Below are 23,704 nucleotides of genomic sequence, written 5' to 3'. Positions count from 1 at the left end.
AAAACATCCAAATCCTATTGACCCTCACTTGGGCCTTTCACTCTAATGACTTTATGCTATCTTGAAACTATGGTGGTCAACCTAGGACTCACTCATAAGAGCTCTAAAACTATGTGGTAAGTGAAGGTGCTTACTATGGTAAATTTCCGAATGACATCTATGGTTTCTTGGGTGCATTAGACACTCTTACACTACAAGTTTACCTCCAAACCTTCTACACTAGACTCTTCTGATCATAAGGAAACTCCCAAACTTGATGTGGCTCAAGGGCCTAGCTTGGGCCTCCCTAGGACTAAGCTTAAAGTCCATGCTTCCCCTGTTTTTCTGGGCAGAAAAGGTCCTGACTTGAACTAACTTGTGACACATTATTATAACTCAAATCCTATGAAATATGTCTGGAAAAACTCCTCTGACACTCCCTCTAACTAAGGCCCAACAGGGCTTAATGAGGGCCTACCTATGACATGGTCAAAACTTCCCATTTCTAAGTTGCAACAAAACTGTCCCCTGCTGGACAGATTTTGTGATTCCACTCGTGCACCTAACCAAACGTCTTACAAACCTCCAACAAACACCTAAAACCTATTTTATACTCCTAGTTATAGCTTCTGGTGGCTTGGGCCTCAAATTTCACAATAAATTCCCAATCAAAACTTCCCCACAAACTAGTGCAAAATTCTGGAAAAAATACAAACACTAACTAAACCCTTCCCACCTTAAATCCCACTTATTAACCAAGCATCCAACCTTTACCAAAGCAAACCTAGTGCATCAACATCCTAAAATAGTGCCTCAACAGGATTGAAGATCATCCATGCCCTAGAACACGACATGCAAATAAAAATACAACATGCAACTCATGGAAAACACTTAACAAGGTTTCGACTAAACATGGAGTTTAACTTCTTGTAAATTCGACTTGAACCTATTACTCAACCTTAATAATCATGAAATGTATCTTCTCTTAACTATTATTAAGCAATATATCATGGAAACAATCTATTTCAAGCACAAATAATTGAATCTATAGACTTTTAAACATGAAAACATGATTTCGAGAAAAGTAGCATACACAACATGGTTGATCATCATATTAACATCTTAAAAACTAGAATGCATGGATAAACATGATTATATAGTGAAATTTCAGTATCATGCAAAGGTTTTTAAGGCATGGTTTCTCCATAAAACACTTGGTTAAAACATATATGAAATTTTATCTCATCGAAAGCTCTTAAATTCACAAGAATCAAGAGTTTCTTTTTGGAGATCACACAAAAGTTACACATGCAACCATGAAACTTCATATCCCAATCACAAAACTCTTGAGAAGTATATAAAATAAATGTAGGTAGGGGAATTACACTAGGTAAGATGAGAAATGGGATGGAAAAATGGAAGGGAATGGGGATGGGGGTTTCGGCCGAGTGCAAGGAGGATAGGGGGGAGAAAGAAAAGAAAAAGAGAGAAGTGAGTTGGAGTGGAGTGAGTTTGGTTGAGTGTGAGTTCAAGTATGATCATGAAATTACAACTTGTGAGTGGAGTGTGCTTTTACCCTTCCCTCCCTTTGCTTCTTGAAAACAAATTTGCATGCAAGTGCTTTCTAGTAAAATGGCCTTGGTAGGAGTGGTTAGTGGGGTGTTTATTGACTCTAGTGCGCTTGAGTTGAATTAGAAGTGATTTGCATGCATGGGCAAAAGAGTAAAATGTAAATTAAATAAACAATTAGTTGTAAAGAATAATTTTTATAAATAAAATTAATATTTCGAAAATTATAAAAGTTGTACCATAAAATAACTTGGATTTTTAAAAATTTTATGAGATCACTTTTAAAATTTGTGAATGAAATAATTTTTAAAAGAAAATTTTCCATGGTATAGAATATTCCTTATAAATCAAAAATAAAGGCAAATAATAAAACTCTTGCTTTGAAAAATTTATAATCTACATAAAGTAACTTATAACGCAGCAAATTCCATTCACACAAACGTACAATCATTACGTATATTTATAATCGGCTCTAATATTATACAAAGTTCACAAATAATATTACACAAAATGCCGGTCGTAACACTTTTCCTTAACTGTTTACATTCTGTAAAGAAGCATGCAATTTTCTTAGCTCATCAACTGAAAATGTTTTCAAAAAGAGATATTTCTGTTTTACAAAAAAACTTTTCATAAAAAGAATTTGATTTAAAGGCTAAATAAGTTGTTTGATTCTTTACAGAAAATTCCTCCTAGAAGAAATACCCGTACTACCAACCAGAATAAAGAAACCAACAATAACAACCAAGACAACAATAACCAGAATGTAGATCTAGACCCAACTGTAGCCCAGATTCTTCAGATCTTGGCCCCAAAAATAGTCTACCTGAGTCAACAACAACAGAGACATGCCAATCCTCAAGTAACTTTTAAGACTTTTCAAGCGGTGAATCCACCGGAATTTGAAGGTTCTGAAGATCCTATTGAGGCAAGAGTTTGGTTAAAGGAAATTGAGAAGGCATTTTCCTTAGTCAAGGTGAGAGAGGAACAAAAAACTGAGTTTGCGAGCTACTATCTGATGAATGAAGCCACCTATTGGTGGGAAACTGTTAAGACATTGGAAGGTACATATGATATTGTGTGGGATAGATTCAAGGAGTTGTTTTTAGAAAATTACTTTCCTCATTTTGTTCATGATCAAATGGAATTGAAGTTTCTGGAGTTAAAGCAGGGGATTATGTCAATAGAAGATTATGAAAGTAAGTTTGAGGAGTTGTCCAGATTTGTACCATTATATATGGACACTGACAGGAAGAAAGCTAAGAGATTTCAACAAGGTCTTAAGCCATAGATCAGAGGGAAAGTGGCTATATTTGAGTTGGATACGCATGCAGGAGTAGTACCGAAATCTATGATTGCGGAGACAGAGAGTGAAATGTCACAGAAGGAGAAGGACAAAAAGAAGAGGAAGTTTCAGGGAAGTGAAGGACAGTCACAAGCATGAAAGTTTCCAAATTTTAATCAGAGGAAAGGCAAGTTTCACCTGGGAAGGAATTTTAATTTCAGAAGGCAGAATGCATGCGATGGAGGACAAGGCAACTATCCAGCCACTGGGAACCAGCCAACCCAGCAGAGGCCAGCTTTACCAGAATGCCAGGTATGCGGAAAGAAGCATGAAAGAGTTAAGTTGTATGTGGTTTATTATAGATACAACCAGAGGGGGAACTATTCAAGGGAGTGCCGTAATCAACCAGCCAGAGAGCCAGTAAATAAGGATTAGCCTACCAGGAATTAGGCAGGCAAGGTTCCAGCAATTGGGTTTGCTTGTTTCAAGTGTGGGAAGCTAGGACACCTAGCAAGGGATGGAAAAACACCAGTTCCATTCAATAATGCGCTAAGAATCATGGGATCTACTCCAATAGTAAATTAACCTCCCAGAGCTAGAGTTTATGACATGTCTGTGAAGGATGCTATTATGGACACTGATGTTGTGCTAGGTACGCTTACTGTGAATTCTTTATGTGCTAAAGTGCTAGTAGATTCGGGAGCAACTCGATCATTCATTTCTCAAGATTTTGTTGATAAGTTGAATTACCCAGTTGAATTGTTAAATGATATTATGACTGTAGAATTATGAAATCGAGAGCGTGTATCTGTTAACCAATTGTGTACGGACTGTGAGATTGATATTTCTGGTAATAAGTTTGGTGTTGATTTGATATCATTTAAGTTAGGAGAGTTTGAGATTATTTTAGGTTTGGACTGGCTATCTAAGCACGATGCTCAAAAAGACTATCGTAATAACAAGGTAACCTTGAAGACGCCAAACAAGAAAGTGGTGACGTTTAGAGGTCAGAGGCAAGTAAAGAAGTTCTTAACGATAATTCAAGTTAAGAAGTTATTACGACAAAGATATATGCATTTCATTGCCTATGTGATAGATAGAAATCCGGAGCTAGGAAAACTGGAAGACATTCCAGTGGTAAATGAATTTCCAGACATATATCCAGATGAATTACCAGGACTCCCTCCGGAAAGAGAAATTGAATTTGCTATCGACTTAGCACCGGGAACGGAATCAATATCTAAGGCCCCGTAAATAATGTTGCCAGTTGAAATGAAGGAGCTGGCAAAACAACTGCAAGAGTTATTACAAAAAGGAGTGATTAGACCCAGTGTATCCCCATGGGGTGCACCAGTATTATTTGTTAAAAAGAAGGACGAAAGCATAAGATTATGCGTCGACTATCGAGAACTCAATAAGCTTACTATCAAAAATAAGTATCCATTAACTCGAATCCGTGATTTGTTTGATCATCTAAAAGGAGCCAAGTATTTCTCTAAGATTGATCTGAGATCCGGATATCACCAGTTGAAGATCAAACCTGAAGATATACCAAAGACAATTTTCAGAACAAGGTATGGTTATTATGAATTTTTAGTGATGTCTTTTAGATTGACCAATACCTCAAAAACATTTATGGACTTGATGAACAAAATTTTTTAGGAATATTTGGACAAGTTTGTCATTGTGTTTATCGATGATATTTTAATCTACTCGAAATCAACGGAAGATCATGTGGAGCATTTAAGGATAACTTTAGGAATATTAAGAAAGATAAAGTTTTATACCAAGTTTTCAAAGTGTGAGTTTTGGTTACAGGAAGTTCAATTCTTAGGGCACATAGTAAGTAATAAAGGGATCAAAGTGGACCTCGCAAGGATTGAAGCTATTATGAATTGGGAAAGGCCAAAAATACCAACAGAAGTGAGAAGCTTCTTAGTATTAGAAGGATATTATCGAAGATTTGTTCAAGATTTCTCGAAGATTGCGACACCTTTGACGAAGCTTACCAGGAGAAATGAGAAGTTTATATGGAACGAGAAGTGTGAAGAAAGTTTTCAAGAATTGAAGAAGAGATTGATCACGACACCTGTTTTGTCACTTCCAGATGATCAAGGAAATTTTGTAATCTATAGTGATGCTTCACATAAGGGATTAAGTTGTGTTTTGATGCAGCATGATAAAGTTATGACATATGCGTCTAGACAACTGGAACCTCATGAGCAGAAGTATCCTACTCATGATTTGGGACTAGCAATAATAGTATTCACTTTGAAGATTTGGAGACATTATCTATATGGAGAAAGATGCGAGATTTATACGGATCATAAGAGTTTGAAGTACATATTCACGCAAAAGGAACTTTATATGAGACAACGAAGATGGTTGGAGTTGATTAAGGAATATGATTGTACGATTAACTATCACCCAGGAAAAGCGAATGTAGTGGCGGACACGTTAAGTAGAAAGGAAAGATTAAACGTGTTAACAGTACCCGAAGAGTTATATAAGGAATTTCAAAAACTGGAATTGGAGGTCAGAATTTGTAAGCCTGATAAAGCAAAGATGTATAGTATGACTTTTCAGCCAAAATTGTTAGAGAAAATAAAGAAATGCCAAGAGGAAGTAATGAATCAAGATATTAAATGCTTGGTAGGAGAAGAGTTATGCACTCAAAAGGATGATCAAGGTATTCTCAGTTTTTCTTCCAGAATTTGGATTCCACCAGTAGCAGAGTTGAAGAATGAAATTCTACAGGAAACTCATAGTTCAAAGTATTCAATTCATCCAGGAAGTACCAAGATGTACGGAGATTTAAAGGAGAATTATTGGTGGCCAGATATGAAAAGAGAAATTGCTAAATGGGTTAGCAAATATTACACGTGTCAAAAAGTTAAAGTGGAGAACCAGAGACCAAGTGGATTATTGCAACCATTAGAAATTACAGAGTGGAAGTGGGAGCACATTGCTATGGATTTTATAGTCGAATTACCAAGGACGAAAGCGAACCATGTTGTTATTTGGGTTGTAGTGGACAGATTGACCAAATCAGCTCATTTCCTGCCCATTAATGAAAGATCTTCCTTGGACAAGTTGGTTCACATGTATTTGAAGGAAATAGTAGTTCGTCATGGAGTCCCTGTGTCTATTATATCCATGATTCAATTCAAGATTTTGGAGAAGTTTTCAAGAATATTTGGGAACTAAATTGAATATCAGTACAGCTTATCATCCACAGACTGACGGCCAAAATGAGAGAATGATCCAGAAAATTGAAGAATGCTACGTGTTTGTGCCATTGATTTCAAAGGAAATTCGAACGAGCATTTACCCTGAGTGGAATTTTCTTAAAACAACAGTTATCATGCCAGTATCGGAATGCCTCCCAGTATTACTAAAAGTGTCACCATGGAAAGGATTGTCTAGATTTGGAAAAAAAGGGAAGCTGAGTCCTAGGTACGTTGAACCTTTTGAAATTTGAAAGCGTGTCAGTAAGGTAGCATACGAATTGGCGTTAACCCTACATTGGAGCACATTCTTAATGTATTCTACGTATTGATGTTTCCGAATTACAATCCAGACTCTAGGCATGTAATCAAGTATGAGCCGATAGAACTTTAGGCAGATTTATCTTATGTAGAGAATCTGATAGAGATTCTAGAAAAGAAAGAGAAAGTTTTAAGAAATAAAGTTGTAAATTTAGTAAGAGTACTGTGGAGAAATCCAAAGGTTGAAGAGTCAACCTGGGAGCTAGAAAGTGTTATGTGTGAAAAGTACCCTCATTTGTTTACTTAGGAGATTCTGAGGACATAATCCTTTTACGGGGGGAAGGATGTAATATCCGGGATATATCGTGTAATTATTTTTATCACTAAATGATTATTATATGAATTTTGGTGAATTATCTGATAAGTGATATTGATATTTAGATTCTTATATGTGATAAAATTTGAGTATTTTAATTTATATATGTCCAAACTAAAGTATAGATAATTTTGGGATTTTTCTGGTAATTTTTAGGTTGTTATATGATTTTATAAAGGATTTATAGATTTAATAATTATTATTCTGAGTAATTATAAAACTATTTTATATAACCGGAAAGCGTCCAACTTCAACCGTTTTTGCGTGTTTACAACCCAAAAGTCTTCAAGAAACTCTTTCCAAACCTAATCTGATTATTCTGAACATTTTCCGTGTTTTGACTTTTTCGATCCGGAGTACGGTTTGACCCGTACGAGTCCCGACACGAAATTTTCAATACGATAATCATTTTGATAGATCAATAAAACCCGTATTCTCGATAGATGGGATATTTTGACTAAATTATTACATTGTCTTCTCGTAGAGTGTTTTATAAGAAGCCCGGTTTTGGTAATTATCCAAAACTGGTATCAAATTGGATCATTTTTATAGTTACTTAGCGGCTAAGTAATCTATTTTCGGATCCGATATAATCCAACGGGTATTAATATTCAATAAGAGTATAAATAGCTTTTTTCTTATTTTATTTTATACAGATATTCATAAACAAACAGTTAATTATATAATTTACAGAGAAAAACTCGAATATTCATCGCGTTCTTCAAAATCAAACCTAAAAATGAAGATCGAAATCGAAATCAAGCGTGTGAATAACCGAATCGACGCTCGTGAAAAGTACTTTCAAAATCGACAATTTGTTTTACTGTAGAAATCAAAGGTATTTTGATATTTAATTATTTTAATTCAAATTTAATTATGATTAATATATGAATTTTTATTTTTGATGTTGTTTGTGTGATTGGATGATTGTATCTTGTAGATAATTTTGTCCTGATCATTTAGATATATTATATGTTGAATTTGGAGTTCAATACCATATAGAAAAGGGGGTTTAATTTTCGTATTTCAGAAATTAGGGTTTATAAGTTTGAATATACTTAATTAGAAATTCGGCGTTTTTGCTGTGAGGGTTATTGATTTAAAATGACACCAACTTATAGATCATTGAAAAACTAATCGAATGATGTATGTGTGATGAACGGAGGGTTCCTGGAGTGTGTTCGTCGGAAAAATGAGCGTGGAGGCGTCAGAAAGTTCGACGGGATTTTCCGGCCAAACCACGCATCGTTTGATCATATATTGAATCTGCAGATGATTTTCTGGGAGGAAGAAGAGCATATCATGTTATTTTGATGCGTTTATGGGTAAAATTTCAGTCACGGGAAAAGCTCGATGGTTGCCGTTAATGGCGACCGACCAGCGACGTTCTCCGGGGAAGACGGTTAATTACCCTTTGGGCCCCTAGTTTTCAAAGTTTGCAAAACATGTACTGTAGTTTTAAAAACTTACAAAAATTAGATTTCAGTTTTAAAAATTTTAAAAATTATATTTCTGTTTCCAAAATCTATAAAAATTATATTTTCTGATTATTTAATTTTCAGAAAATTATTTTTAATTATTTAAAATTCCAAAAATCAATATTTTTAATTCTTAAAATTATTTTTAATTCTTAAAATTATTTTTAATTCTTAAAATTATTTTTAATTCGAAAATAAATCTAAATTAATTAATTAATTTTAGTTGATAATTAATTATTTAATTAGTCAAATAATTTTAATATTAATTGATAAATTAATTTAATTAGTTATTAATTGATTATTTATTTAGATTTAATTATTTCTTTTAATTTAAAAATTCTGAAAAATAGTTTCGAGGTTTAAAATATTATTTTAAATTATTTTCAAGACTCGATAATTATTATTAAATTATTTTAAAGTCAGATTCGAGTGTTCGAACTTTGTTATTTAATTATAAAATGATTCACTGACCCATTTTAATTCCGAAAAATGTTTAAAAATTCGTATTAAATACCCGAAAAATCATTTTAACCCCGAATCTTCTTTGAAAAATTATTTTGATCGAATATATTACGTGCTATGTGCTATATGTGATCAGATTGATGTATAATATGCCTTTATATGCATTATTTGATGGTTTTTGTTGTAACTTTCAATCCGTAAGTCGGATTTGGGTAAAATGAAGGATACATAGAAGCTTGTAACGAATATATTGAGATGGGAATATGTATTGATAAATAAATGTGATATCTAATAGAGAAAGCGAGATGTAGAAAGGGAAAGGAAGTGGTTAGTGAGTAAGGACCATTAGACGAGTACAAGTAAAGGGAAAGCAGATTGAGTTAAGGAAAGTATTCTCAAACCTTCTTATGATATACTGCAAGTCCTTGAACTTTCTTGTCATATGTATTCAAAATAGTTCTGTTTCATATTGCAAGTTCTTTGAAGTGCTTAACCCTAAACCTTGATTCTTCTTATTGATCTTTTAGTCGTAAGCCTTATTCTTTATAAACCATTTATTATTGGATTCCCAGATATAAATCACATATATACGATACTACTCCACAAATACATATATACCACATACAGATCCCTGAAATAGAATTGCTTAACATACAAAACTTTATACCTTGTATAACAGAGGATTAATCCTTGTAACCATTAAACCTTTGGTCTTCTACTTTCTGATTCTTTTCCCGGCTGGAAGCCAATCTTTATATTTACCTTGTTATACTTTCATGGTATTAAGAATCACCCTATGCTTCAAGATAAATATTGTTTATGATTCAGCTTATTGATTTATATTGTTTATCATGTTGATATTATAAAATCGGATTGTTTTTAAATGTGGACCAGATTCGTGGTCAGACCAGATTCGTGGTCATGATAGGCCAATGTGTGCCTTGGATCTAGTATAAAGAGCAGAGCTGTGAGCCTTGCTCGGGGTTAGTGCGTGACTGATCAGCAACAGAACATTGGTTTTTAAAATAAAAAGTGAATTTCCAATTCTAATCATTGCTTATCAAGAAACTTGGTTCCTTATATCATTTTAATTGGTCATTGTTTAATCTCAGTGTTGTGATTGTGCTTGCTGAGCTACTTAGCTCACTCTTGCGAATCTGTTTATGTTATTTTCTAGTTAAAAAGGAAACTGGAGGTAGCGAGGATCCCCATACAAGTGTGCGAGCTAGGTTTCCCGGTTGAAATGGAATAAGCTAGTAGAAGATGTTTGTCTTAGTTTGAGTTGAAAGTTTTTAGGACTACCTTATTTTTAGTTGTAAGATAAATAAATTGGGATTTGGTACGTTTGTAATATAAATAAGGTTGTGGCTTATGGACATACTTTATCCTGTTGCGATCCGTGGTTATGGTAAGTAGGGTCATTGCATATATTATTTTCATAAATAGGTTTATATAATGGGTGTGTGTGTGTTGTGAATCCCAAACTTCTTACCCGTGTTTGGAGGGTGCCACAGTGACTGTATAATCTGGAATCATTAGAGTTATCTTAAAATCTTCTAGAAAAACTGTATCCGTAGAAACTTCATTCATTTCCTTATATCTGAAAATCTAGTGGTATCCTATTGAGTAAGCCTTTGAGGAAATTCCATAATTTTCTTCCGTAGGTCATGAAATTAGCTTCATTGGAATAAGAAAATCATTATCTTCAATTTCCGTATTCCAGAATTTTTTGCCTGAATAGCACATGGTCTTCGTTTTTTCAAACGATTAAAATCATTTTTAATACTCGAAGGAATCTAAAGTATGCCAATCCTTTGAGAACCTTTGGCTTGGGTAAGTTCAAATTATTTAAAATTCAAAAATCTCAAGAGTTGATAATTTTTGAAAATTAAAAATCCAAAAATATGAGAACTTGACTGTTTGGGCTAAACAGCAGATCTGATATGTATATCAATCAATAAGTTTTGATACCAATTGTTAGGTCCCGAAGTATCGTAGAAGGGGGGTTGAATATGATACTCACTAAATTAAAAAAAACTAAACTTTTGCGGATATATAATTTAGTGTTCAGTTAGTGGTTCCGTGTTCTTCAGGTGAATAGTGTTTAGGACAATAAAGTAAGGAACACAAGATATTCGGGGAAGTATGTATTCATATATAAATCCTCGGGGGTGTTGCTACACTCTGGTAAATAAATTAACCGGCTATAATCCAAGAACAATAATGTTCTTGCTTCTACAAAGATATACAAATTAAATCCTATACAATGATCTAGTTTTTTTGTTTGTCTAAGGATCTAATTACCGAATAACGGTTATAATGCCCCTATGAATATACAAAAGTTAAATTGGGCATTATAACATTTCTCCGGTGAGAAGTTTAAAGAATATAAAATATGCTTGAGCTTCTATGTACTTCTTTTTCTTGTTTTATCAGCTCTCGTTGGAGAAGAAGATAAATAGAACAATACAAGTCAGTAATGTTTCTACTTCAAAATATAGTCTTTATATTAATTGAAATAAATGGCCAATTATTTACCACATAAATCAATTGATAGTAATCAATAAAGTGTGGCTGAGAGTTGCTTCCAGGGACTTTCTTTCTTTACTTGTGTTTACGAAAGAGAGTTTTAGCACTTGGTTTAATTCCAAGCTCTAACAGGCGACTCCATCTTCTTGGAGGGAACCTTTCTTTAGCCAATATCATGACTTGCGCACACTAGAGTACCTAAGGAGTCTTTGTGGAGACTAAAAGAGGTTCTTTCCTTAGTCTCTCCATAAGTTGCGAGTAGAAAGGTACTAGGAATTCTTACTTGCGATTGGATCTCCTTGTAGGTAATTTTTCCTTAGAAAATTCAATGAGTTGCGACCTGATTCTCCTAGAATAGATTTGAGTTGCGAGTCTAAGATTCTCCCATGTAAGTTAAGTGGCTACTCCCAGGGGCCCTTGGACTTACTTGCGCATCATAGTATCCTAAAGAAGAGAATTTCCTTGGAAGAATTGCTAATTTATGAGCACAAGTTTACTAGGAGTGCACTCGAGTAACCACTAAATGCCTTAGCTTCATTTTGGTCAAACAAAATGCTAATTGGCGATTATACATGTCCTTGGTTACCTAAACTAATGCCTTAAAAACTTTTAGTGCTTCTTCTTTCCCTTGTATGAACCACTTAGTACCTTAGAATTTTTTTAACATGGAAATAATTCTAAGTTGCTATACAAAGGGTTATAAACATGCACACTTGGGGATATTTGCTGCTCTAACTTCTTCTCTGATGCTCCTACTAAGTCAAAACCAATCCTTATACTGATATTTTAAACTGTACTTCATAGATATTGCTTCTGATAATCAATAGATTGGTCACGATGACTCCTACTACAAGGTAATGATCACTTTGACATAGTTTTTATAAAGCATTGCAATCCTTAGACAGTCATGTCTTCAATTCTTCTATTGATGATACTCAGATTCCTTTCACGAAACATTGATGCCTAGTGCAACTGGTCTGGTTCACATATGACTAACTTCGATTCTGGTCTTCATATTATATCCTTCATTACATTCCTAGGGTTGCAACAACTTTATCGCTTCGAACACTGACTGACAATAAACAAATGTACTTTCACTGGAATCGTTTTTAGTACTTAGACAACATCTTTATTGTTATTACAATCTTGAATACTTCAATCACTGTTCTTTACTGAAGCTTGAACATATAAATGAACTCCTGTCAGAGAGTATAACTTCAAGACTGCAACTATCTTATTTAATCTTTGTCTATACCATGTCTTTAATTTTTCTAATTCGTATATTTCAAACATTGTCTATCTTTAATCAATGCTAATACACTGAAATCTTCTAGTGGTACTTTTACACTGAATCTTCATCATTTCTAAAATCATGAAAGTCTTTAACATTTATTCTTCACTGAGGCATGAACATATTATTGAACTTCTTTCAGTGACTTGTAGACAGACTTCAAGCCTTCTTCTAAACTTTTGATTTTTTGTATTTTCCTTCATTTTTTTCTTCTTGATTTCTTGTGTAGATGTAGTATTATTTACCTATCTTGTTTTAGTGTTGAGTCATCACGTATACTGTTCATACAGCTACGCAGTGTAATTGTAACACCCCCAAATTCGGGATCAGGGATCTAAGTCGGTACGCTACCGTCCAAACATATATTACCTCAATTATATCAATAATCCAATAATACAACACCAAATGTCCCCAATTTCTTACACACGGAAGTTAGAGCCTTAGCAACGATTCTCAAAAGTAATATTAGTTATTAGAAACCAATTGTATTATCCAGGATCTCATACTATTAATTACAACCTCTACCCGAAGTTATATTAACAGCTAAATTTAATTATACAAGGGTACAGAATAAATAACTAGACTTGAATACCAGCTCCAACATTCTCGACTGAAACCTGTAAAAATCTCTTATGCATTAACCATTCTGAATCGGAAATATCAGGGTTGAATATTCCACTTTCGTTCCTCGTATTACGAAATAATTAACTATATTCTCCAGTTACTGAAAAGTTTAATAAATAAAGCAAGGATGAGCACAATAATTCCTAGCAAGTATCCCACTGTAGAATAAATATCTTCACAACTTATTAAGTTTGAAATTCAATGATATTTTTTTGGTATAGCAACCAAAATCTTTAAGACATATCCTTGATTTTAAAATACCATATGGTTCAAAATACTATACAAGGGATAGTAACATTCCCCAATTTTTTAGAATAACATCCACTTTAAATAATGTATAAAAGGGAGCAATAAAGCCCCAAAATAATATATAACTGATCAACAATACCTATGATTCTTTTTATAATATCCTTGAAAAACCTTTATTATGCATAACATAAGCAAAGTTCGATATCTTAACATGATAAAGTCGTAAAATATTTCAATATATATTCTTTTTATAAATATATGAAATCCTCTGTTATACATATTATAAACAAAGTTCTAATGTATTTTAAAAGATGAAGTTACGAGTTACTTTAACATGTATCTTTTCATAATCACTAAAATCTCTGTTATGCAAGTACAAACGGGGTTTCAAAATATAAGCTGTATAATATAACGTTACAAGGTGATCTCATATATTTAACCTTGCCTTAATATTTTTCTGAACATCTTAGCCATGCATAATATGACATCATCTTGATATATATTTTAAAAAGGAAGTTACTAGATACTTCAATATATTTATATATCTTTTTTGTAGAACTCTTTGAAAACAACTGTTGTTCAACGGATAACAAATTTTCAAAAGTTCATCATATAGATAAAATTACAAGGTGAGTCTTGTATAAATTATTTTTGTAAAAACTCTTGAGGGCTTTTGACCCCTCAAGGAAAAATTAATTCTCGGGTTATTATTTAAAAGATGAAGTTACAAGATACTTCATTTTCAAAACATCATTTTGAATCCTTGACCCCGCCAACAATTATCGGTCGCCCAGCCATAGCTTTTCGATCAGAGTGCTCTCGATAATATTGTAGAAAATATACAATTTGGATGGTGAACCAATTCTTTAGTATGCCGTGCGAGAAGTGTAACTTACGATGATCAGTCACAGTCGTACAACTCCACTAAATACCTACATGTAGGGGAGAACAGTTAGAATTACTTGTCTACCGCACCCTGGACTCCTAAGAAATGAACCACCTTTACGGAACTTCCTGGAATATTAGGCCAATAATTAATGCTGGACCGATGCGACTCAGCCACTTACACCACTCCTAGTTTGGATATAATCCATGACCCTGAAACGTAAAGCTCGTCTCCCCTTTCCCCAAGTAGAAACTTGATGATAGGACTGCACCAAGATGTCGTATCTAGTTAGAAAGGGGAAATTCACCAATATTTCCCAAGCAATGCTTGTTAATGGATTAAACTTGTTCCATGACTTACTTCCCGAATATTGGGCAAGTTATCAAAATTTTCTTTATCTATTCAGCAATTTTGTTGCGAATATAAAATAATCTATGAGCATGATCCCCTATATTTTGAGAGAATATTTAAATCTGCTTCATAAGGGAAGATTTAAATTTGAAAACGGGGTTTGGGATCCTCTCTTTGCATTTAAAATAGTCTTCGTAAAGTTCGAAAATACTTTTCGAATATATTTAAGGTAAAGATGATTTAATTAATATAAATTATTTTCAAAAATATTAAAGAATTTTTAAATATTATTCTTTAAATATTTATTGATTAAAGAATATTTTTAAATAAAATAATCGGAGTTAAAATTTCTTAAACGAATATTCAAAACTAATATTCATTTATTAATTAATATAAATATTCAAAGTAAAATCTTTATTCGAATAATCAAAATAATATTCATTAATAATATTTGATCGTAAGTAAAGTTTTAAATTAATAGTCGTGATAACATTCACTTACTACTTAAAACTATCGAATAAACTATATTCAGTTACTAGTTTTCGAAACTATACGTAACATACTCGGGAATATCGCCTCCCGGTTTAAAGTATCATGTTCAAACTTGTATGCCCTGTACTAAGGGTATTCGTAAAATATAGCTTATCACTAGCATCTTATAGCTCGTAAGTTTAACTTTAAACAATCACATTTCAAAACATGCATGCATAAATATCGTAGGATTTTGACTTCAAATCATACATGCATTTATATCGCAAGATTACATTTTCAAAACATTCATGCTTTTATAACTCAAGATATTGCATATACTTCTAATCATCACAACCACAGTAATAGGGTTTGAACACTTGCAGAACATAGTTACATATTATATGCAAAACAAAGATATAATATTTTAAAGATAGAGTACAAGGTTGGTAAACTTGCATAACATTCTTATATCTTATATGCAAAACAAAGATATAATATATTGAAAATAGAGTACAAGGCTGGAAAACTTTCCCAGAGTCCATCCATATAGTCTCAAGGGTTCTCATAGTCCTTAATGTCCTCAAAGCTCCACTCACTCCGACTGGTTCTATCAACAGATATGTTGTACACTTGATGATAAAAAAATAAAACACTCTAAGTAGATAAGTGAAATGATTTTATAACCATCAAAGTGATGGAGTAGCTCATGTTTAAATAAGTCTATAGCACATTCCTGTATACTAGAATATCTTAGAAGTTTAAAAGTTGTTAGAAATTCCAAGTCATGTTGATTACTAGCAAGATATGCAAAATAGGTTTGCTAATTGTAAATTGATGATGCATTGCAATTCTGCATAAGTGAAAGAGTGTCAACTGCTAAGGAATCACTATCAACGGATAATCTGCAAAGCTCTCAACGGATTACTCAAGGCACCTTCAACGGATGATTTATAACACACTCAAGGAATAATGCTGAAGTCTCAAAGAACATCAGATTTGAATAGCAGTTGAAAGCGACTTGACAGTCACATGGGTTGATTGTATACAAATGAAATGTGGCATCCTGTAATTAGTATTATGAAGATCAAGAAGCATTTCCATTTTCGTGCAAAATAGGGATGTTCAAAGATTCTACATCTATCTGGATTGCATGGGACAGAAAAATAAAGATATATATGATTAGACCTAGATAATAGACATATTTTTTTTCTAATTACACATGTAACTTGCTGATATATAAACCAAGAGTAGCAAGAGTTATTTTAGTTGATTGAAAATCAACGAATTGACATAGTCAAGACAAGAAAGAATAAGAGAGAATTTGTAAGTTGTATCTTTAGCACGCTCTAGTTAAGTTTGTAAGAACTCTTGTAAGCAGCTATGTGCTTTTGCATCATAGAGATCTTCTATATTCTTATATATCTTTGGTGGAAATATCAATCCACCAGAAATCTTGTAAACAACCTTCTTTATTTATTTTGTGTTTGAATACTTGAATACTTCTTATCTGCAAGTAGCTAGTTCAAACACTGTTATATATATATTTGTCAGAAGTTTTAAATTTCCAAAAGAAACTAGAATTCCATTCAACCCCCCTTATGTAATTCTGTTGTTAGATTGTTCGGGAATAACAATTGGTATTAGAGTAGGCTCTTGATACACTAAGAGTTTAAAGATCAAAATAAACTAACACCATGAGCAGAAAGGATGTAGGAGTGAAGATCCATTTTCTGGATAAAGACAATTATCACCACTGGAAAATGAAAATGCACCTGCATCTCCTCTCTCAAGATGAAAGGTATGTTAATTACATCGCGAAAGGTCCTCATATTCCTCGAAGAGCTACTACAGATGCTGATGAAGCTGTAGATATTGAGCAAAGTATTCAAAAGACATAATTTGAATGGACATATGAAGATATTGAGCAAGTGCACAAAGATAAAAAGACTATGAACATTTTGTTCAATGGTCTTGATAATGATATGTTTGATAATGTTATCAACTTTAAATCTGCTAAGGATATGTGGGATATAATTCAAATCATATGTAATGGAACTGAACAAGTGAGGGAAAACAAGATGCAACTTCTAATACAGCAGTATGAGCACTTTGATTGTGAAAACAGTGAATCTTTAAGTGACATTTTTAGTAGATTTCAAAAACTGCTAAATGCACTGAAGCTGCATGGAAGAGTCTATAAGACAAAAGATTCAAACCTGAAATTCCTTAGATCTCTACCAAAATAATGGAAGCCTATGACTGTCTCTCTTAAAAATTCTCAAGATTACTAGGAGTTTACCTTAGAGAGACTGTATGGCATTCTAAAAGCTTATGAGCTAGAGCTGGAACAAGATAAGTAGATAGAAAAAGGACAAAAGAAGGGATGATCTATTGCATTGGTAGCTAAACAAGAGAGAGTGAAAGAGATAAAGGATGAAGTTATGGAATCTGCACCAAACTCAAGTGTTTGTGAAGGCAAAGGAAAGGGGCTAATGGATGAGCATGAAGACCATCCTAGTCAGGATGAAATGGAGGACATAGATGAACATCTAGCTTTCCTATCAAGAAGATTTGAAAAGCTCAAATTCAAAAAGTATTTTGGAGCAACCAAGTCAAATAGAAACATGGTGGATAAATCTAAATTCAAGTGTTTCAAATGTGGCTTGAGTGGTCATTTTGCCAATGAATGTAGAAAGCTTGATTCGGAGAAAAAGAAGTTTGAGCCTGTAGATTACAAAAAGAAGTACTTTGAATTGCTCAAATAAAAGGAAAGGACTTTCCTGACTCAAGAAAATGACTGGGAAGCTGATTGGGTAGATGAGGATGAAGAACAAGCTATGTCAACTTAGCCTAATGGCCAAATCAAATGAAACAGAGGTCAGTTCTTCAAGAAATCAGGTAATCACTACTAATCTAGCACACCTTTCTAAAGATGAGTGTAATGATGCTATAAATGGCATGTCAATAGAATTATATCATTACGTGTTACACTTAAATCACTCTCTAAAGAAAACACAAGAAATAAAGATAACAATACATTTTTAAGTGAGAGAAATGCTGTGTTGGAAACTCAATTTGTTGAGTTTGAGAAACTAAAGATAAAGTGTAAGATTGTAAAAGATGAATTGAATGAATCTTTGAAGAAATAGGAAATTTGTAGAAAGCAGCTTGAACGAGAGGAAGAGGTAATCAAAGCTTGGAAGTCATCAGGGATGTACATGCTCAAATTGCTAAAGTTGAAGGAATAGAGTCATTCTGTGAAGAAGCCTGGAAGAAGAGCAAGGAGAAACTGGATCCCGAGTTGGTAGAAGGTGTATCAACGGATGTGGAGACAACAGATGATGAATTTTATCCGTCGACAACTAAAATGGAATATTCTTCGAAAGTCAAGGAACCACATCCCTCGATAGAAAAGAAGCCTATTAGCAAAGCCAAGCTAGCTAAGCTATATGAGAAATATGGATCAGTTTTGAAGAACTTTGTTACAGGAGAATCAAGTCAAGTCAAGGAGAAGAAAAAGAGTAAATGTGGGGCATCTGTCAATGAAGTAGTTGAGTGATAGATTGGAGAAAATTGAGGTCAAGGCAGACTCTAAAAGGAAGAACAACAAGAATGGGAAAGTAGGAATTAACAAACATAACAACTACATACCTGACAAATAAGCAGCTAGAAAAATATGAGTTAAGTGTGGTAGTGTTAATCATCTGTCTGTTAATTACAAATCTGTTATGCCTGCACCCATATCTGCACCTCCCTCTTTTCCCAACATGCCCACATTACCAATTAATATCATGCCTATTATGCATGCACAGGATTTAAATGCACAATTTTCAAATATGCCATTTGCACAAAATCCTTATTATGTTGCATTCAATATGCCATATCATGTTAATCAAAATATGCATAATAATTCTATAATTGATCACGAGATTTATAGTCAATCCCCTAGGACTAAGGTTGATCCTCAGTCACCTAAGTCTGATGGTGGAAAGCCTAGGAAACCTAAGAAAAAGGTTAACAAGGACGAACCCAAGGAAACTTGGGTACCAAAATCAACTTGATTTGATTTTGATGTGTGCAGGGAAATATAAAGAATCTTTGGTATCTAGATAGTGGTTGCTCAAGGCACATGACTGGAGATTCTACCCTGCTCACTAGGTTCAAGAAGTGAGATGGCCCAAGTATTACTTTTGGAGATGACACCAAAGGGTATATTGTGGGATATGGCTTGATTTCTAAAGAAAATGTCATCATTGAAGAAGTTCCCTTAGTTGATGGGCTCAAGCACAATCTACTGAGTGTTAGTCAGCTATGTGACAAAGGAAACTCAGTAACATTCAATTTAGAAGCCTGTGTTGTTACAAACAAGAAGAACAACAATGTGGTTCTCACTGGAGTGAGAAAAAGAAATGTGTATCTAGCTAACTTCAGTTCATCAAATTCAGAATCTGTCACTTGTCTTTTCAGCAAAGCAAGTCAAGATGAATGTTGGCTGTGGCACAAGAAGCTGTCCCATCTGAACGTCAAGACTATGAATAAATTAGTCAGGAAAGACCTAGTCAGAGGCGTTCCTTAAGTTGAGTTTTTAAAAGATGGATTGTGTGATGCTTGTCAGAAAGGAAAACAGATCAAGGCATCATTCAATAAGAAGCTCGAATCTACAATTAAAGAACTACTGCAACTATTGCACATGGACTTATTTGGACCAGTCAATGTGTTGTCAATCTCAAAGAAAAGATATTGCCTAGTAATTGTGGATGATTTCTCAAAATTCACTTGAACATATTTTCTTAGATCTAAAGATGAAGCTAGTGAAATCATTATCAATCATATAATACAAGTCAACAATCATCCTGATCTCAAAGTTAAAAGAATCAGAAGTGACAATGAAACTGAGTTCAAGAATTCTGTAATGAGGTTGTTTTGTGAAGAAAATGAGATAATGCATGAGTTTTCAGCAGCAAGAACTCCACAACAAAATGGAGTGGTGGAGAAAAAGAATAGGTCTCTTATTGAAGCTGCAAGGATAATGCTAGAACAATCAAAGTTACCAACTTATTTTTTGGCAGAAGCTGTAAACACTTCATGCTACACTCAGAATATTTCTTTGGTCAATCAAGTAAAATGCATGACTCCTTATCAGTTGTTCAAGAACAAGAAACCAACACTTAACTTTCTTCATGTATTTGGATGCAAATTCTACATTCTAAGGAATTAAACTAATAAATATGGAAAGTTTGATGCCAAAGCTGATGAAGGCATATTTGTTGGACATGCTATGGGAAAAACATATAGAGTCTACAATCTTATAACCAAATTGTTATGGAATATGTACATGTTGTGTTTGATGATAAGAAGATTGAAAGACTACAAGATGAAGGTTTCCATGAAAGTCTCAAATTTGACAATGTTGTGATGAACTATGATGATAGTGATGATTAAAGTGATCAAGAAATAATTTCTAAAGAAAAAGCAGAAAAGTTAGCAATAAATGAAGCACATAATTCTACATCCATTGAAAGACAAGGTGCATCATCCATTGAGAGAAAAACTGCATCCTCCATCGAAAGGAAAAATTCAACATCCGTTGAACCATCAATAGGAGTTGAAAGTCACTTTAGATCACACACAGAAAGGACCCCAACTTCAAGTCATTGATCATCAAACTCAGGGGGAGTTTCTTATAATCAAAACTCAGTCACACATCAAGACAACTTTGATGCCTCTTCATCTAGACCTAATATACCACAATAAAGGAAATGGACTAAAGATCACCCATTTGAACTGATCATTGGTGATGCATCTTCAAGAGTGCAAACAAGAAAAGCAACTCAAGAAGAATGTCTCTATAGCAACTTCCTGTCACAGGAAGAGCCAAAGAAGGTAGAAGAAGCTTTGTTGGATCCTGATTGGGTTTAGCTATGCAGGAAGAGCTAAACTAATTTGAAAGGAATAAAGTATGGAAGATGGTACCCAAACCTAAAGACAAGAATTCTATTGACACCAAATGGGTATTCAGAAATAAGATACATGAAAATGGCATAGTCGTCAAGAACAAAGCTAGATTGGTTGTCAAGAGCAACCGTCAACAAGAAGGAATATATTTTGATGAGACTTATGCTCCTGTTGCAAGACTTGAAGCCATCAGAATCTTTCTAACCTATGCAGCCCATGCCAATTTCAAAGTCTATCAAATGGATGTCAAAAGTGCATTTCTGAATGGAGATTTGGAGGAGGAAGTCTATATAAGTCAGCCTCCTGGCTTTGAAGACCCCAACTTTTCAGAATATTTCTACTATCTTTTAAAAGCACTTTATGGATTGAAGCAAGGACCTAGAGCCTAGTATGACACTTTGCTAAAGTTTCATTTAGAAAGTTATTTCACAAGAGGTATTGTTAACAAAACTCTTTTCTTTAGAAATGTTAATGGCTCTAGTATACTTGTTCAGATTTATGTAGATGATATAATATTTGGCTCTACAGATGAGAAACTTTACAAAAAGTTTCCAAATTGATGCAGATTAAGTATGAAATGAGCATGATATGAGAACTATCTTACTTTTTTGGTTTACAAGTTAAGCAAGTTAGTGATGGAATATTCATTAGTCAAACTAAATATATTCATGATCTTTTAAAGAAGTTTGACTTAATGGATTACACATCTGCAAAAACTCCCATGACCACTGCCACTAAACATGAATTGAACACTACTGAAAAGTTTGTGGACATCTCAAACTATAGAGGCATGGTTGGCTCACTTTTATATTTGACATCTAATAGGTCAAATATAATGTTTGCTACTTGTCCTTGTGATATATTTTAGGCTGATCCTATAGAATCTCATTTAATAACTATTAAGAGAATTTTCAGATATCTCAAGGGTACACCAAAACTTGGCATTTGGTACCCTAAAGATCCTGGCTTTGATCTAATTGGTTATTCAGATGCAGATTATGCAGGGTGCAAAAGAGACAAGAAAAGCACGACTGGAACATGTCAATTTCTAGGACACAAGCTTGTGTCCTGGTTCGGTAAGAAACAAAACTCAGTTTCTACTTCTATAGCTGAAGCTAAATATATTGTTGCTAGTAGCTTTTGTGCATATATTTTGTGGATGAAGAATCAACTGTTTTCTGTGAAAACACAAGTACCATTGCCATCACTGAAAATCCTGTGCAGCATTCAAGGACAAGGTACATTGATATCAAGTACCACTTCATCAGATAGCATGTTATGAATGGTACAGTGGAACTAAACTCCGTTCCAAGTGAGCAGCAACTTGCAGATATCTTTATCAAGCCACTTGATAGGTCAACTTTCACTAGGTTGGTAAGTGAGTTAGGTATGCTTAAATATTCCTAAGTTATTTTGATGTCTAAGAAATTTGTAATGCAGCCAGAAATAAGTTTGACTTTATTAAAGATACAAATAAGGATTTGCAAGTTATCAGACCCTGACATTGGCATCAAGATTTGCAAGTGGTCAGATCTTGACATTAAAAATCAGGATTTTCCAGTTGTCAGATCCTAACACCAATATCAGGATTTGCTAAAGGTAAATACTGATAACATTCAACGGATAAAGATTATCCGTTGAAAGTCGAAATATTTCTGGGTACCTTATCTCTCGACGGATAAAGGCACATCATGTACTCTTGAGTTGATTCAATATTATCCGGTAATTCCAAACCGTAGCCGTCGACTTTACTTATGGTGTGTATGTATATATCGATGGATAAGTTTTGGAATTTCTACAGTCTGCTTTATTCTTAAATGGTTATTTTTGGCAAATTATCATTGGATACTTTATTTTATTTTTAATTATTTATTCATCTTTTTCAGAGTTAGTATAAAAGCCCAGTTCATTTATGTATTTCACTTTTATCTCTCTCTGAATTACTTAGCAATTATTACTATCTTCATCCCCAAAATCCTTTTCTCTCTCTATAACTGCATACTTATCAAAAATGGCACATGTTGTTAAAATATTATCTCAATCTGGGCTTATTTATGAGAAAACTAACTTCGTCACACTTGTGAAAAAGAGTATTGTTAACTATGAAGACTTTCACAAGATGATGGACTTCATTAGCCACTGCAAACTGAAATATTCTATACTCAAGTCTCTAGTGATCATTTGTGAAGTTATGGAGGAAGTATGGTCATCTGCGGTTTTCAATTCCCCAGACATGAGAATTACCTTTACTCTCGAAGGTAACAACTATAATGTTAACTCAGATGTCGTTCAATCTTGGTTTAAATTACATGAGAATAACACAACTATCGCACACACTAGCACTGATATAGTCAACTTTTTCAATTCTATGGGATACTCTCTTGAAACTAACAGTTTGGGTAATATCAGGAGAAATGGTCTTAGGAAAGAGTGGAGTGTTTTGTTTGATGCTTTTATCAAAGTGTTCTCGGGGACAATTATTAATTTTGATGCTATCATTTCTTCTCTGCTTAACATGCTTTACATGCTCCTGACTTATAAGTATTTTAATTTCAGTAATTATGTCATGTTAGAGTTAGGGTATAAATTAGGGGATATCAAGAAAAGGCCCAGAAACGTATGTTATGCAAGATTCTTTATGATGTTAGCTAAAGGAACTTGTTATTGAGAATCCAAACAACAAGCTTGACTGTTGGGTTCATGAAAAGAGA

Source organism: Apium graveolens, chromosome 7, assembly GCF_009905375.1.
Source record: "Apium graveolens cultivar Ventura chromosome 7, ASM990537v1, whole genome shotgun sequence".
Lineage (NCBI taxonomy): Eukaryota > Viridiplantae > Streptophyta > Magnoliopsida > Apiales > Apiaceae > Apium > Apium graveolens.
This window is presented reverse-complemented; position numbering follows the sequence as displayed.